The 16,028-nt window shown below is 49.3% G+C and overlaps 1 protein-coding gene across 8 annotated transcripts in view; it reads left to right on the top strand.

Moving 5' to 3' along the window:
- SYNE3 (spectrin repeat containing nuclear envelope family member 3) overlaps positions 1–16,028 on the top strand; it is a 109,008-nt gene that overhangs the window by 29,532 nt on the left and 63,448 nt on the right. The window contains exon 1 of one of the 8 annotated variants that reach the window (XM_086363075.1): positions 10,212–10,525. The exons of the other annotated variants lie outside the window; for them this stretch is intronic. The gene's annotated coding sequence lies outside the window, so the exon portion shown is untranslated. Of the gene's footprint in view, positions 1–10,211; positions 10,526–16,028 lie in introns of those variants that run through there. 8 annotated transcript variants of the gene reach the window in all.

Consider the following 16,028-nt stretch of genomic DNA (forward strand, 5'->3'; position numbering starts at 1 on the left):
CCCCGTGGATTGCAGCACCCCAGGCTTCCCCGTCCATCACCATCTCCTGGAGCTTGCTCAAACTCATGTCATCCAAACTCATCGGTGATGCCATCCAATCATCTCATTCTCTGTTGTCCCCTTCTCCTCCTGCCTTCAGTCTCTCCCAGCATAAGGGTCTTTTCTAAGAGATAAGTTTCTTGTTCATCAGTTTTACTCCCAATTATTTTTAAACTGTTAAAAATAAAAGCCACCCATCTGCAATCAATCAGTAGGATGAATCCAACCCTGCCCTCCTTCAGAGAACTTGTTTGTGCCAATAGTTATGAACAGAAAGGGCTTCCCTGGTGGCTCAGGTGGTAAAGAGTCTTCCAGTAATGAAGGAGACCCAGGTTCAATCCCTGGGTCAGGAAGATCCCCTGAAGAAGGGAATGGCAACCCACTTAAGTATTCTTGCCTGGAGAATCCCACGGACAGAGGAGCCTAGCAGGCTACGGTTCATTGAGTCCCAAAGAGTTGGACATGACTGAGTGACTAACACTTTCACTTTATGAACAGTAAAGCATGAACAGTGAGGTCAAACTTCTGGGTCCAGTCCTGGATCCATGGCTTGCCTCCCTAAACCCCAGTTTTCTCACTGTAAAATGGAACTGATCATATTAGCTACCTCCTGGGGTTATTGGGAGGGGAGCATGGGAGGATTTAGAGTGTTTAGTAAACAGGTTGTAATTGACAACATGCATAGGGTCCCATGGGGACCCAGTGGAAGGGGGAGGGAGCTGTTACTTTGCAGGGGAAGGAGGCTGGAAAGGTTTCTCCGTTTTACTTGTTATGAACTGAATCTTGAAAGAATAGTCATCTAGAAGGAGGTTTGTGTTGGGGAAGGGGAGGCTCACCAGGCAGAACTAAGCTGGGGAGGCATCACAAAGACTCGAAACTTCTAGAAGCTTCAGTAGTTGTGCTGCAGATGGAGCTTAGAGACCAGGAGCATCCTGATGAGTTAGGGCTGTAATTTAGGTGGGAGCCTCATCCCTGAGGGTCCCCGAGGAGGGCTGGCTTCATCCTCCAGGGCAGGGCTTCTCAGACTGGGATATGAAGAAGTTTTCTCCAGAGACTAAGAGTTCTCTGAGAAATTTTGAATTTTTTATGTAATAAAAGACAAAAATTAAAAGTCCTATTTTCATGCAATGCTTTTGAATTGAGAGACATTTTCACCTAGTAGAAAGTACTCATTTCTGAAGACGGTCTTGATAAGGGTGATTCTGAAAGTATATTATTGTGCGGCCATAAAGGCAATGGCAACCCACTCCAGTACTCTTGCCTGGAAAATCCCATGGATGGAGGAGCCTGGTGGGCTGCAGTCCATGGGGTCGCTAGGAGTCAGACACGACTGAGCGACTTCCCTTTCACTTTTCCTGCATTGGAGAAGGCAATGGCAACCCACTCCAGTGTTCTTGCCTGGAGAATCCCAGGGACGGGGGAGGCTGGTGGGCTGCCGTCTCTGGGGTCACACAGAGTCAGACATGACTGAAGCGACTTAGCAGCAGCAATTTTCCTTTAAAATTTTTTTTCACAACTATATATTTTTTAATTGAAGTATAATTGATTTACAATGTTGCATTAGCTTGTGCTATACCGCAAAACGATTCAGTTATATCAGTTCAGTAACTCAGTTGTGACCAACTCTTCGCCACCCCATGGACTGCAACATGCCAGGCTTCCCTGTCCATCACCAACTCCCAAAGTTTGCTCAAACTCATGTTCATCAAGTCAGTGATGCCAACCAACCATCTCATCCTCTGTTGTCCCCTTCTCCTCCTGCCCTCAATCTTTCCCAGCATCAGGGTCTTTTCCAATGAGTCAGTTCTTCACATCAGGTGGCCAGAGTATTAGAGCCTCAGCTTCAGCATCAGTCCTTCCAATGAATATTCAGGACAGATTTCCTTTAGGATGGACTGGTTTAATCTCCTTTCAGTCCAAAGGACTCTCAGGAGTCTTCTCCAACACCACAGTTCAAAAGCATCAATTCTTCGGTGCTCAGCTTTCCTTATAGTCCAACTCTCACATCCATACATGACCACTGGAAAAACCATAGCCTTGACTAGACAGACCTTTGTTGACAAAGTAATATCTCTGCTTTTTAACATGCTGTCTAGGTTGGTCATAACTTTCCTTCCAAGGAGTAAGCGTCTTTTAATTTCATGGCTGCAATCACCATCTACAGTGATTTTGGAGCCCAGAAAAATAAAGTCAGCCACTGTGCCCATTGTTTCCCCATCTATTTGCCATGAAGTGATGGGACTGGATGCCATGATCTTAGTTTTCTGAATATTGAGCTTTAAGCCAACTTCTTCACTCTCCTCTTTCACTTTCATCAAGAAGCTCTTTAGTTCTTCACTTTCTGCCATAAGGGTTAGGGTTTCGGTTATATACATTTTTAATATTCTTTTTCATTATGGTTTATCTCAGGATGTAGAATCTAGTTTCCTTTGCTACACAGTAAGGCCTTGTTGTTTATCCGTTCTCCATATAATAGTTTGCATCTGCTAACTCCAAACTGCCTCCCCAACCCCACGCTCTTCCTTGGCAACTGTAAGTCTGTGTCTGTGAGTCTGTTTTGTTTTGTAGATGGGTGCATTTGTGTCGTTTTTTAGATTCCACATGTAACAGATAACATATGATATTTGTTTTTCTCTGACTTACTTCACTTAGTATGATCATCTCTAGGTCCATGTTGCTGCAAATGGCATTATTTCATTCTCTTTTATGACTGAGTAATAAACTAACACCCCAAAAAGATGTCCTTTTCATTATAGGGGACTGGAATGCAAAAGTAGGAAGTCAAGAAACACCTGGAGTAACAGGCAAATTTGGCCTTGGAATACGGAATGAAGCAGGGCAAAGACTAATAGAGTTTTGCCAAGAAAATGCACTGGTCATAACAAACACCCTCTTCCAACAACACAAGAGAAGACTCTATACATGGACATCACCAGATGGTCAACATCGAAATCAGATTGATTATATTCTTTGCACCCAAAGATGGAGAAGCTCTATACAGTCAGCAAAAACAAGACCAGGAGCTGACTGTGGCTCAGACCATGAACTCCTTATTGCCAAATTCAGACTTAAATTGAAGAAAGTAGGGAAAACCACTAGACCATTCAGGTATGACCTAAATCAAATCCCTTATGATTATACAGTGGAAGTGAGAAATAGATTTAAGGGCCTAGATCTGATAGAGTGCCTGATGAGCTATGGAATAAGGTTCGTGACATTGTACAGGAGACAGGGATCAAGACCATCCCCATGGAAAAGAAATGCAAAAAAGCAAAATGGCTGTCTGAGGAGGCCTTACAAATAGCTGTGAAAAGAAGAGAAGCGAAAAGCAAAGGAGAAAAGGAAAGATATAAACATCTGAATGCACAGTTCCAAAGAATAGCAAGAAGAGATAAGAAAGCCTTCTTCAGCGATCAGTGCAAAGAAATAGAAGAAAACAACAGAATGGAAAAGACTAGGGATCTCTTCAAGAAAATCAGAGATACCAAAGAATATTTCATGCAAAGATGAGCTCGATAAAGGACAGAAATGGTATGGACCTAACAGAAGCAGAAGATATCAAGAAGAGATAGCAAGAATACACAGAAGAACTGTATAAAAAAGATCTTCATGACCCAGATAATCACGATGGTGTGATCACTGACCTAGAGCCAGACATCCTGGAATGTGAAGTCAAGTGGGCCTTAGAAAGCATCACTACGAACAAAGCTAGTGGCGGTGATGGAATTCCAGTTGAGCTATTCCAAATCCTGAAAGATGATGCTGTGAAAGTGCTACACTCAATATGCCAGCAAATTTGGAAAACTCAGCAGTGGCCACAGGACTGGAAAAGGTCAGTTTTCATTCCAATCCCAAAGAAAGGCAATGCCAAAGAATGCTCAAACTACCACACATTCGCACTCATCTCACACGCTAGTAAAGTAATGCTCAAAATTCTCCAAGCCAGGCTTCAGCAATATGTGAACCGTGAACTTCCTGATGTTCAAGCTGGTTTTAGAAAAGGCAGAGGAACCAGAGATCAAATTGCCCACATCCGCTGGATCATGGAAAAAGCAAGAGAGTTCCAGAAAAACATCTATTTCTGCTTTATTGACTATGCCAAAGCCTTTGACTGTGTGGATCACAATAAACTGTGTGGATCACAATAAACTGTGGAAAATTCTGAAAGAGATGGGAATACCAGACCACCTGATCTGCCTCTTGAGAAATCTGTATGCAGGTCAGGAAGCAACAGTTAGAACTGGACATGGAACAGACTGGACACGGACAGACTGGTTCCAAGTAGGAAAAGGAGTACGTCAAGGCTGTATATTGTCACCCTGTTTATTTAACTTCTATGCAGAGTACATCATGAGAAACCCTGGACTGGAAGAAACACAAGCTGGAATCAAGATTGCCAGGAGAAATATCAATAACCTCAGATATGCAGATGACACCACCCTTATGGCAGAAAGTGAAGAGGAACTAAATAGTCTCTTGATGAAAGTGAAAGTGGAGAGTGAAAAAGTTGGCTTAAAGCTCAACATTCAGAAAACGAAGATCATGGCAACTGGTCCCACCACTTCATGGGAAATAGATGGGGAAACCGTGGAAATAGCGTCAGACTTTATTTTTCTGGGCTCCAAAATCACTGCAGATGGTGACTGCAGCCATGAAATTAAAAGACGCTTACTCCTTGGAAGGAAAGTTATGACCAACCTAGACAGCATGTTAAAAAGCAGAAACATTACTTTGCCAACAAAGGTCCGTCTAGTCAAGGCTATGGTTTTTCCTGTGGTCATGTATGGATGTGAGAGTTGGACTGTGAAGAAGGCTGAGTGCTGAAGAATTGATGCTTTTGAACTGTGGTGTTGGAGAAGACTCTTGAGAGTCCCTTAGACCGCAAGGAGATCCAACCAGTCCATTCTGAAGGAGATCAGCCCTGGGATTTCTTTGGAAGGAATGATGCTAAAGCTGAAAGTCCAGTACTTTGGCCACCTCATACAAAGAGTTGACTCATTGGAAAAGACTCTGATGCTGGGAGGGATTGGGGGCAAGAGGAGAAGGGGACGACAGAGGATGAGATGGCTGGATGGCATCACTGACTCGATGGACGTGAGTCTGAGTGATCTCCGGGTGTTGGTGATGGACAGGGAGGCCTGGCGTGCTGCGATTCATGGGGTTGCAAAGAGTCGGACACGACTGAGCGACTGATCTGATCTGATCTGAATATCCTATGGCATATGTAGATTTAGATAAAATATATATACACCACATCTTCTCTATCCACATCCATTTATCTGTCACAGGACATTTAGGTCTGTTGATGTGTTATTCAGGTTTGAGGGCCACAGGAAGTGTGTGTGGTCATTGTGGTTGAACCCGCTCCCTTGGGCTGCTTAGAAAGATAGGGCAAGTCTGGGGGGTTCAGGGGTGACTGTTGGAATCGCCCCTCCTGGGGGAAGGTTCCTACCTGAGGAGAAGGTCTGAGGCGCTGGGGGCTTGGCATGGGCTCTCGATTCCCAGGGCCAATAAGAGAGAGGCCTGGTGGTGGTGGCCGGGTGGGGGTGGGGGTCTTAAGCATCTGTCACTGCCATGCTGTCACGGAGAACACTGCCCTGGGCCAGTGGGGAAGGAGGGAGAGGGGAGGCGCAGGGACAAGGGGTCAACATCGCATCCTGGAAGCTCTCCACCCGCTTGGCCAGGTGTTCTCCAGGCAGGGGGCCTTGGAGGCTGGGGCAGTACCTGGGATGCGCCTTGCCACGGGCCAGATGGAGCTCTTTCTCTAGGCCCTTGGAGAGTTCATCTACAGGGTACTCGGGAGTGCAGCTGGCGTTTTCACTGCCAAGGTCTGGGGTTGGGCCACGACCCACAGTGTGGCCAAAACTGACTCACCAGAACTGAAAAACCAAACTGACCCAAAGCTCCTGTTTCCAAATCAGAGTCCGAATGGGCAGCGTTGATTGGCCTGCCCATCCTCATGCCTGCCCTCTGCGACACTCAGCGTCCTTGCCAGGCCCAGACTAAGTCCCCTGATGCCCTGCCCACCCCCGCTCTGTGACCCGCAGCTGATGGCCAGTCCCTGCCTCCCCGTCCTCTGGTTGCCCTTCCACGCAGCCCCCAGCAGGTAGGATGCTCTCCTGGATCGCCGCAGGGAGCCCTCCGGTTCGCACCCTCTGATTGGCTGCCTTCCCGGCAGCTTGAGCCAATCACACCTGGCCTGAGGATCCGAAGCTCCACCCCTCGGAGACGCTGGTTTGCCCAGGGACGCTTTTCCTCTTTGGGCAGTCCAGCCTTCTGTCCCTCCTTCTCTCATGCTTGCCCTGCGCATTCTCTTCCCTCCCAGAGGTTCATATTTGACCATGCGTTGCCAGGTCAGCAGGCCAGCATTTCTTGCGTAGAAATCCTAGGTCCTCCACACTGTGCCTTTTGATGGAGTGCTTGGGTTTTGTTAATTTCAGTGATTGGAAATACTGTTTTATAGTCAGCTGCCTGGGAAAGGAGGTGGGCCAGAGAACAGTGGTACCAAACACCATTTATCAGTCATGACAGAGCACTTGTCTTGAAAGCAGTCCCTTTGTGGGAACTCTTGGCCTGTCCCCTTTGCGGCTAGAATTGTAAAGTGGACCCCACAACCCTATTCCTAAATGACGTTTCTTGTATTAACATTTACAAAGCCCTGGACGAGGATGGGCTGTGGAACCCTGCAGTCTGTGTGGCTTTGATCCATCCAGTCCCCAGTCTCCCCAAGCCGGTGGTTACCTCTGATGGGATAAAGCCCAGCAATTGTTCCCAACTCTAGCTTCAGCTACCTTGGAGGCTGGTTGTAAGTTTCAATAAGATGATGTGAGAATTCCTGGTCCAGTGACCCATTAAGATGTTGTGGAGAGTTCTGGCCCCTGATATTCATTTATTTATGGCTGCACTGGGTCTTTGTTGCTGCATGGGCTTTTCTCTAGTTGTGGCATGTGGACTTCTTATTGTGGTGGCTCCTCTTATTTTAGGGCATGGGCTCTAGGTGCACAGGTTCGGTAGGTGTGGTTCACGGGCTTAGTTGCCCTCAGGCATGTGGAATCTTCCCCTACCAGGGATTGAACCCATGACCCCTGCATTGGCAGGCAGATTCCTAACCATTGGGCCACCAGGAAAGTCCCTCCAGCCCCTGCTTTTTACACACTCGCTCTCAGAATCATCTTCCATGAATGCCAGGTGAGAGAGAAGGGCCGAGGACCACCCTGGTGCTCTGAACGATGCTCTGAGCCCTGGCCTCTCTGCAACGTTGTCTGACAATAAGTAAACAAAAAAGAGGTCCCGGAATCCACTCGGAAGAGGCTAGGGGATTAAAACCAGCTGTCCGCTTGCTTCCTGAAATTCCATCTGCAAATGTGAGAGCAGTGGGAGCAAGTAGGGTGGAAACTGTGTGGCAGGGCAGGAGTGAGTCACGGGAAAGGCGAGCGTGTCACAGGAAAGGGAGTGAGCCCCATGCCAGGGCTCTGGGTCAGTCTGTGGTGGGGCCCCTGGCCAGGTTGGCGGAGGAGGCACACCGGGCTCTAACTGCTTCTAGGTCCTGCCGTGGGAGCTGGGGTTTAACTCAGGTCTGGATCCTGAAGCTTCTGTATTCTAGAGCTGAATGCCAGGGGACAGCTGGATTGGCAGAGGGCCAGAGTGACAGGGCATTACAGGACTGGGGCTGCCCGGCAGTTCAGGCCTCAGTCTGTAATCTCCAGGTCTAGATTCTTAAGCTGAGAGGCCCAGATTTCCACACTGCAGTCTCCTTCCTGGAGCTCAGATGCTCGTAGAAGATGACCTCAGAGGTTCTGGGGGGTACAGGCAGGGGCATGGAAGCTAGATGGCACCATGGTGTTTAAGAACATAGGCTCTGGACTCAGCCATTCTGGGTTCCAGTCCTGCCCTCAATATTTAACACCCATCTGGCTTTGGGCATTGTTCTTAGTATCACTGATCCTCAGACTAAGATGGTAAAGAATCTGCCTGCAATGCAGGTGACCCGGGTTTGATCCCTGGGTTGGTGAAGGAAGTGGCAACCCACTCCAGTATTCTTACCTGGAAAATATTAATACCATGGACAGAGGAGCCTCGTGGGCTACAGTCCATGAGGTCACAAAGAATCAGCCACGACTGAGCAAGTAACAATTTCCTTATAAAGTTGGGCTAAGTGTCTCACTGGTCTTTGTAGGATAAATGAATGAATAACTGTCAGGCCTTTATCATAGACCCAGGCACGTACAGAATGCAAGACACATGTGGGCTGTTACAATTATTGTTAATCTAGGATCCACCACTTTCTGGCAGGCTATTTGCTTTACTGAGTCTCAGTTTCCAGCTTTATAAAATGGTACTAATAATGTCAGCTAAATAATAGTCAACCGGTAGTTCACTCTGGGAACCGGACTTTGCCCCTGTCTTCGCTAGGAGGGGTCTGGTGTCATGCTCTAGGAGCATTCACTATGGGGATTTGGCTAGGTCTTAGGCAGGATTCTTAGAGCGTCTGGATCACTGAATGGCACGCGAGTTCCCTTTTGTCTCCTGGTGACTTCTCAGCTCCTTTACCTGCATGTTGTCAGGTCCCTCTGGTTTGCAGCTGGACTCAGAATGGATTCACCTTTCCCAGTTGGACCCTGCTCAATCAGAGTCACCATCCTTCCCGGGACAGTTCTGCCAGCTGCCCTGACATGCAGTGGAGTTGGACTTGGTTTTAGAAGCAGGGTGGTTTAGTGAGATGAGATGAGCAGGGGCTTTAGAATCCAACAGAACAAGGTTCAAAGCTCAGTGCTGCCCCGATGGGCTGTGCCCTGGACTGGTCACTCCAGCCTCAGTGTTCTTATCTAGGGTTGTGCCCATTGAGTGCCTGGTCCTGAGGAGGTGCCCGACAACTATCCCCAGATCCTAAGAGAAAGGTGCTGTGGATGGGGGAGGCAGGGAAGGAGCTCTCCCCAGTGTTCAGTCGCTAAGTCGTGTCCTACTCTTTGTGACCCCCCTGGACTGCAGCACGCCAGGATTGTTTGTCCTTCACTGTCTCCAGAGTCTGCTCAAAGTCATGTCCATTGAGTTGGTGATGCCATCCAACCGTCTCATCCTCTGTCGTCCCCTTCGCTTGCCTTCAATCTTTCCCAGCATCAGGGTCTTTTGCAATGAGTCGACTCTTTGCATCAGGTGGCCAGAGTATTGGAGTTTCAGCTTTAGCATCAGTCCTTCCAATGAATATTCAGTATTGATTTCCTTTAGGATGGACTGGTTTGATCTCCTTGCTGTCAAGCGACTCTCAAGTCTTCTCCAGCACCACGGTTCGAAAGCATCAACTCTTTATGCTCAGTCTTCTTTATGGTCCAGCTCTCATATCTGTACATGACTACTGGAAAAACCACAGCTTTGACTATATAGCTCTTCTCTCAGTCCCAGAGGAGGCCCTGCTGCTCAACCTCTGCTGCCTCCTGCATGACCTATGACTTGTAGACAAATGCTTAGCACGACGTAGGCCTTTCATCATTACAGAAATGGCAGCACCCTTCTCTTCGCAGGTTGGCTTTTTCATTTTCAAGTCCGCATCACGTTTTCCAGCACCCTCTACCCGCCACACACTTCTTTAGCATTTCTGCCTCCTCATTCAGCCCGAGCCTTTCCTGAGACTCTAACTAAGCTCTCCCCTTTGACATGATGGCCCAGGTCTGGAGCTCAGATTCTGATATTGTCTTGGCCTCCTTTGAAGGACAGCCTTACAGTCCATTCCTGGGAGAGCTGTGTCCTTTGCCACACGTGGGGGTCTTGTCCACCTCCTGTGGGTGCACTGATCTCCTAGGCTGGTGCCTTTGACCCGGGATCCATCTAGGCACATGCCCTGCCTTGAGTCTGCTCCTCTGCTCCATCGTCTGCCCCGCCCTGCCTTGTCTGTCATCAAGGAAGAAAGATCATTTCTCTTCCGGCTGCTGTTTGTGATAACCAAACGGGATGCTGAAAACCAAGGCTGCTTCCTTTCCAAGCGTCTCCTCTGGCAGACCAGCGCCAGTCTGAACCAGAAGGGGCCTGCATCCTGTCTCTTGTTGCTCGGGGACAGCCCAGAGGCACACCCGGAGCCCTACTGCCTTGCTGCCTGCAGCCACACCCCAGGGCTGGACTGTGGCCCAAGAAGGGGCCGCATGGAAATGGAAACAGCTTTTTAAAGAATGCCTAGTACATTTTTTTTTTTTTTTTGGCAAAATGTTTGAAAAATGCATAGTTCCTTTTTTTTTTTTAATCCTGTGTCCACTCAACCAATCCAAGAAGGACAAAGTCACGGGAGGTGAGAACTCTCCCTTTGCTCCCAGAGGCCTTCCCGCGTCATCCTCAGCCTCCTGCGGCTGCTTGACTCAGCACCTTGACTCTGCCTGACCCCATCGCCCCCGCCTGAGAGTGCCTCCACTGACCCCATCAGCAAGGGCTTCCATTCTGCACCTACCCTGGCCAAGGTGACTCACCTGAACCTCAGAATCAGTCTCTTCACCCCCGCCTGGTATGTGTTGGCTCCCGATCGCCCCCGGGGGCCAGCCTGGATGTGGCTCTGAGCTGGCTCTTGCCCCCCACCCCTCCTCCTCCCCCTGATCCTCATGCTCCAGCCTCCCCATCCCACAGTGTGTCCAGAGTCTTCCCAGTATCCCAGACTGCAGTGCCTCCCACTCAGCCTGCACTCCCCTCCTCTCAAAGCTCACTGTGGTCCCCTCACTGGACACAGAACCCTCTGGGCTAGAGCACCACCTGGTTCATCCAAATCCTCGGGACCCAGCAGCTGTAGAGATGCACAGACGCATTCATCTATGCCCACTCACCTGCATCCTACCCTACACCCAGCCATGGGATGGTGTGAGAGCCACTGTCTGGATGCAGCTTCCTAAGGAAGGAACGCCCTCCACCTGACTCAGAGGAGTTGGGGGTTAAAAAGAACTGCTTCCAAGGATGGAGTGTGTTCCAGGGTGGGAGGTTTTTTCATTCATCAGATCTAGGTTTTGTTCCCATGCTATGGTCTGAATATTTATGTCCCTCCCAACACCTCACCAGAGAAGGCAATGGCACCCCACTCCAGTACTCTTGCCTGGAAAATCCCATGGACAGAGGAGCCTGGTAGGCTGCAGTCCATGGGGTCACTAGGAGTCAGACACGACTGAGCAACTTCCCTTTCACTTTTCACTTTCATGCATTGGAGAAGGAAATGGCAACCCACTCCAGTGTTCTTGCCTGGAGAATCCCAGGGACGGGGGAGCCTGGTGGGCTGCCGTCTCTGGGGTCGCACAGAGTCGGACATGACTGAAGTGACTTAGCAGTAGCAACCCTTCGCTGGAATCCTTACCTTCAATGTGATGGTGTTAGGAGTTAGGGCATCTGGAAGATAATTAGAACATGAGGGTGGAGGTCTCATGGATGGGATTAGTGCCCTTTTAAAGAGTCCCCACAGTGCTCCTTGACCTTCCTCCACGTGAAGATACGATAAGTCTTCGACCAGAAAGAGGACCCCCCCGACCAAGCTGGAGCCCTGATCTCTGGCTTCTAGCCTCCAGAACTGTGAAACGTACATTTCTGCTGTTTATAAGCCACCCAGTCTGTGATATTTTATTATAGCAGCCCAAACAGACTCAGACACACCATTTCCGAGTGAGGAGGGGAGAACTCAGAGAAGTTAAGTGACTGGCCAGAGGTCACACAGCTCCAGAAGAGTGGGGCCAAGACCACCAGGACCAGTGATAGGTCCTTCTGGCCTCAAACGTCTGTCCACTTCCAGGACACGTGCCTGTGGGTGGCTTAACCAGCTAACTGTGCCTGCTGGCCTCTGTGGCTCCTGCAGCTGCTGGTTGTAGCCTTGGAGCATCTAAGACTGTGGTTGGCAAACTAGCCCATGGGCCATATTTGGCTGATGGTCTGTTTTGGTGTGGTGAACGTGAAATGGGCTTCTTCTTCTTTTTTTTTTTTTTTGCTGTGCTGGGTCTTCACTGAGGCATGTGGGCTTCAGTAGTTGCAGTATGTGGGCTTTGTTGCCCCACAGTGTGTGGGATCTTAGTTCCCTGACCAGGGATCGAACCCACATCCCCTGCATTGGAAGGTGGATTCTTAACCGCTGGACCACCAGGGAAATCCCAAGAGTCTTACATTTTTTGCTGCTGCTAAGTCACTTCAGTCGTGTCCGACTCTGTGCGACCCCATAGACGGCAGCCTACCAGGCTTCCCCATTCCTGGGATTCTCCAGGCAAGAACACTGGAGTGGGTTGCCATTTCCTTCTCCAGTGCATGGAAGTGAAAAGTGAAAGTGAAGTCGCTCAGTCGTGTCCGACTTTTAGCGACCCCATGGACTGCAGCCCACCAGGCTCCTCCATCCATGGGATTTTCCAGGCAAGAGTACTGGAGTGGGGTGCCATTGCCTTCTCCGTTACATTTTTTAGGGGCTGTAAAATCAAAGAAGAATATGTAGCAGAGACTGTATGTGGCCTGCAGAGTCTAAAGATATTTACTACCTGATCCTTTACGAAAGAACCCCACCCCCTATATAAAAGGTGGACATGCGTGGGTGCTAAGTCGCTTCCAGGCTTCTCTGTCTATGGAATTCTCTAGGCAAGAATACTGGAGTGGGTTGCCATGTCTTTCTCCAGGGCATTTTCCTGACCCAGGGACCGAACCCATGTCTCCTGCATTACAGACAGATTCTTTACTGTTGAACCACCAGGGAAGCCCAATATAAAAGGTCCGTAGGACCATCTCCCAGAGAAGGCAACGGCACCCCACTCCAGTACTCTTGGCTGGCAAATTCCATGGACGGAGGAGCCTGGTAGGCTGCAGTCCATGGGGTCGCTAGGAGTTGGACATGACTGAGCGACTTCACTTTCACTTTTTACTTTCATGCATTGGAGAAGGACATGGCAACTCACTCCAGTGTTCTTGCCTGGAGAATCCCAGGGATGGGGGACCCTGGTGGGCTGCCGTCTCTGGGGTCGCACAGAGTCGGACACGACTGAAACGACTTAGCAGCAGCAGCAGCAGCAGCAGCAGGACCATCTCCTTCAGAGCTTACATGTAGCCCTGGGAGTTTAAGGCAGGCATTGCAGTTTATCTTGGCTTGCCTTAGAGGGGCCAAATGCTGGAAGGGGTGCTGGCTGAGGAGGGGCTCTTTGGTTGGAGAGGGGAGCCAGAGCCCAGAGCAGGCTGACAGTCTGAGGGTGGAAGCTGGTCCCTAGACCCAGCTCAGAGCTGGACTTGGCATGGCTCATGGAGACCTTAGTAATATGGACCCTTCCAACCCACAACCTCAGAGACCCTTTGTTCAGTACTCAGGTGTGCAGATGGGGACACTGAGGCCCAGAGTCAGACGTACGTGCTCAGGGTCAGTGTGCAGATTCCAAGCCCAGGGCTGTCTCCTACCTTCCCCGCCGCGTTTTGGAAGCCTTCTCGTCCTGCGCAGCCCAGGTCTATAGGCCATTTCCTTGGCTTCTTTGCTCCTTCAGTCAACATTAGTGAAGGGCTGGTAACTGGGTTCACTAGCACTGGGGTGCAGAAGTGGAGAGGCGGCAAGAGGGGAGGCGGCCTGCCCAGAAAGTGTAGCTGGTGACCACAGATGCTCTGGGGCCCCGCGACGGAAGGCAAGGCTCTGGGGAGGGGCCTGCTTCTAGCAGAGGGAGCAGAGGACAGTCTTGGTCTTGGCTGTGTCAGAGAGGAGTGAAGAACCGCAAGTTTGCCCTGGGGTTGCTGTGAGGCGATACAGTAGGAAGCAAGGCTGGAAATGGGATCAGGCTCAGGGCTTGGGGGTCGGTTGGAAGACCACGCCTCACTGTATCTCGTAAACAGGGCACGGGTCAGCTGACGTGGTGTTTCGGGAAGCCCCCTCTGGTTCCCACTAGGAGGGGTGGGGGCTGGGCAGAACCTTATTGGAGTCCATTGAGGTCACAGAGGGAAGTCCATGACCTTCCTGGTGAGGGAGGTCTTCTTGGTCCATGAACCAATTGTGAGTGGGTTTTTCTGGAGCTGCACATTTACTTTTCAAGTTTAAAATTTTATTTTTAATTTACTTAAAAAAAAATAATTTCGGGGCTTCCCTGGTGTTCCAGTGGCTAAGACTCCACGCTCCCAAAGCAGGGGGCCAGGTGTGTTCCCTGGTCAGGGAACTATATCCCACATGCCGCAACTAAGACCTGGCAGAGCCAAATAAATAATTAATAAAAAAATAATAATTTGAATTAATTAAGTATTTTTGGCCACTCTGGGTCTTCGTTGCTTTGCTTGGGCTTTCTCTAGTTGCTCCGAGAGGGGCTACTCTTCGTTGTGATTCGAGGGCTTCTCGTGGCGGTGGGTTCCCTTGTTGCAGCTCGCGGGCTCTAGGCACATGGGTTTCAGTAGCTGTGGTTCACAGGCTTAGATGCTCCGAGGCATGTGGAATCTAACCAGACCAGGGTTTGAACTCGTGTCCCCTGCATTGACAGTCAGATTCTTAGCCACTGTGCCACCAGGGAAGTCCAGTCTTAAACTTTTAAATTTCCGTAAGGAAATAGGCTGTCCTTCCTGTCAGCCGTGAGAAGGCTTGCAGCAGAATTCTTACCCAAGTCCATGGACTGATGGAAGGCAACAGATTGAATTACTGCTGACCTCTGACTGAGGCAGTTTCTTCAGTTGCACAGGAGGCCAAGCCAAAACCAAGCCCACTCTGCTAATAGCCTGGCTGTACTTTGTCACATATATTTTTATGTTGCATTGCGATCATTGTAGATATGTCGAAATGTAGTTTATGCCCATCACTATTTCAAAAGCCTGGTAGTTATTAGGCCCATTGTTATTAGATCTTGTGATTTAGTGTGTTGATAAGATTGTGTGTGTGTGATGAATTTGATTTTTAGTATTTTTTTTATTTTTAGTATTTTATAATAATTATTTTTTCTTTGTGAATTGTTTATTTATTGAATTTCTTTATTATTTTGGCTGCACTACTCAGCTTGAGGGATCTTAGTTCCCCAACCAGGGATTGAACCCAGGCCCTCAACAGTGAAAGCGTGAAGTCCTAACCACTGGACTGCCAGGAAATTCCTGCTTTTTAGTATTTTGTTGACTACATTTTAATATGATTGGTTTCCTTGTAATTCTAGCTTTTAGTCTCAGCATTTAAAGCCTTCATTATGAGAAGGGGTGCACAGTAACAGTCCATCCCTCTCGCCTCAAATCCTCAACCTGGCTGCAGCCCTTACACATGTTCAAATGTAACTTTTCTTCTGGAAACTTCCTGGGGCAGGGATGGTGCCCACTTATTTGCTCCCTAGATTGTAGCATCAAGCCTAGCTAGGGGCCTGTGCTTAATTCCTGTGTGTTTCATTGACCTGGAATGAAGTGGTTTGGCAGAACCGGCCAACAGACCCTGGTCTCTTGAGCTCTGCCTGCAGCTTCACCAAGCTTACCATTAGTGATCCCCCATCCGAGGTTAGAAGCCCGCCTCTGAGACTGGTTCGTGGGTCTGGGGCCCCTCTGCTCCCTGCCCGACCCTGCTGGACCCCTAGTGTATTATGCGACGTGTTTCCAGGTCTCCAAACCACCACGCCTCCCAGGCCCCAGGCATTTCCAACTGGAAGAAGCAGTCTCCAAAACCACAGTGCCCTGTGGTGCTTAGAGCTTCCCTGTGCCTTGTCATTCGAAACTCTGGGAGCTTGCTTCTGCTCCTCCCATTCATCGCTTTGTAAACACATAAAAGCTGAGCTTTTGGAAGCCAGTCAAGTCACACATCAGACAAGAGATTAAAGCCACAATGAACCAATTTAAACGCCTGCACATTCTAATGTGCTTTTCAAAGGAAGCTTTCAGAGGCAGGGGTTGGCTGCAGGGAACGTATTAAGTTGTTAGAAAAACATCAAAACAGCTCTGAAGGAGAAACAACAGGTTGGGAGACTGAGCTCTGGGAGCCCAGGTCCCAGAGGGAAGCCCACCCTGGGCCCCCCACTGCGTCCCCTTGTCCAGCGTGCATCTTGCCGTCTGATGGCAGAGCTCCCAGTGCAGGGCCG

Source organism: Bos grunniens, chromosome 21 (genome assembly GCF_055505025.1).
Source record: "Bos grunniens cultivar Pamir isolate PY7600 chromosome 21, Bosgru_T2T1.0, whole genome shotgun sequence".
Lineage (NCBI taxonomy): Eukaryota > Metazoa > Chordata > Mammalia > Artiodactyla > Bovidae > Bos > Bos grunniens.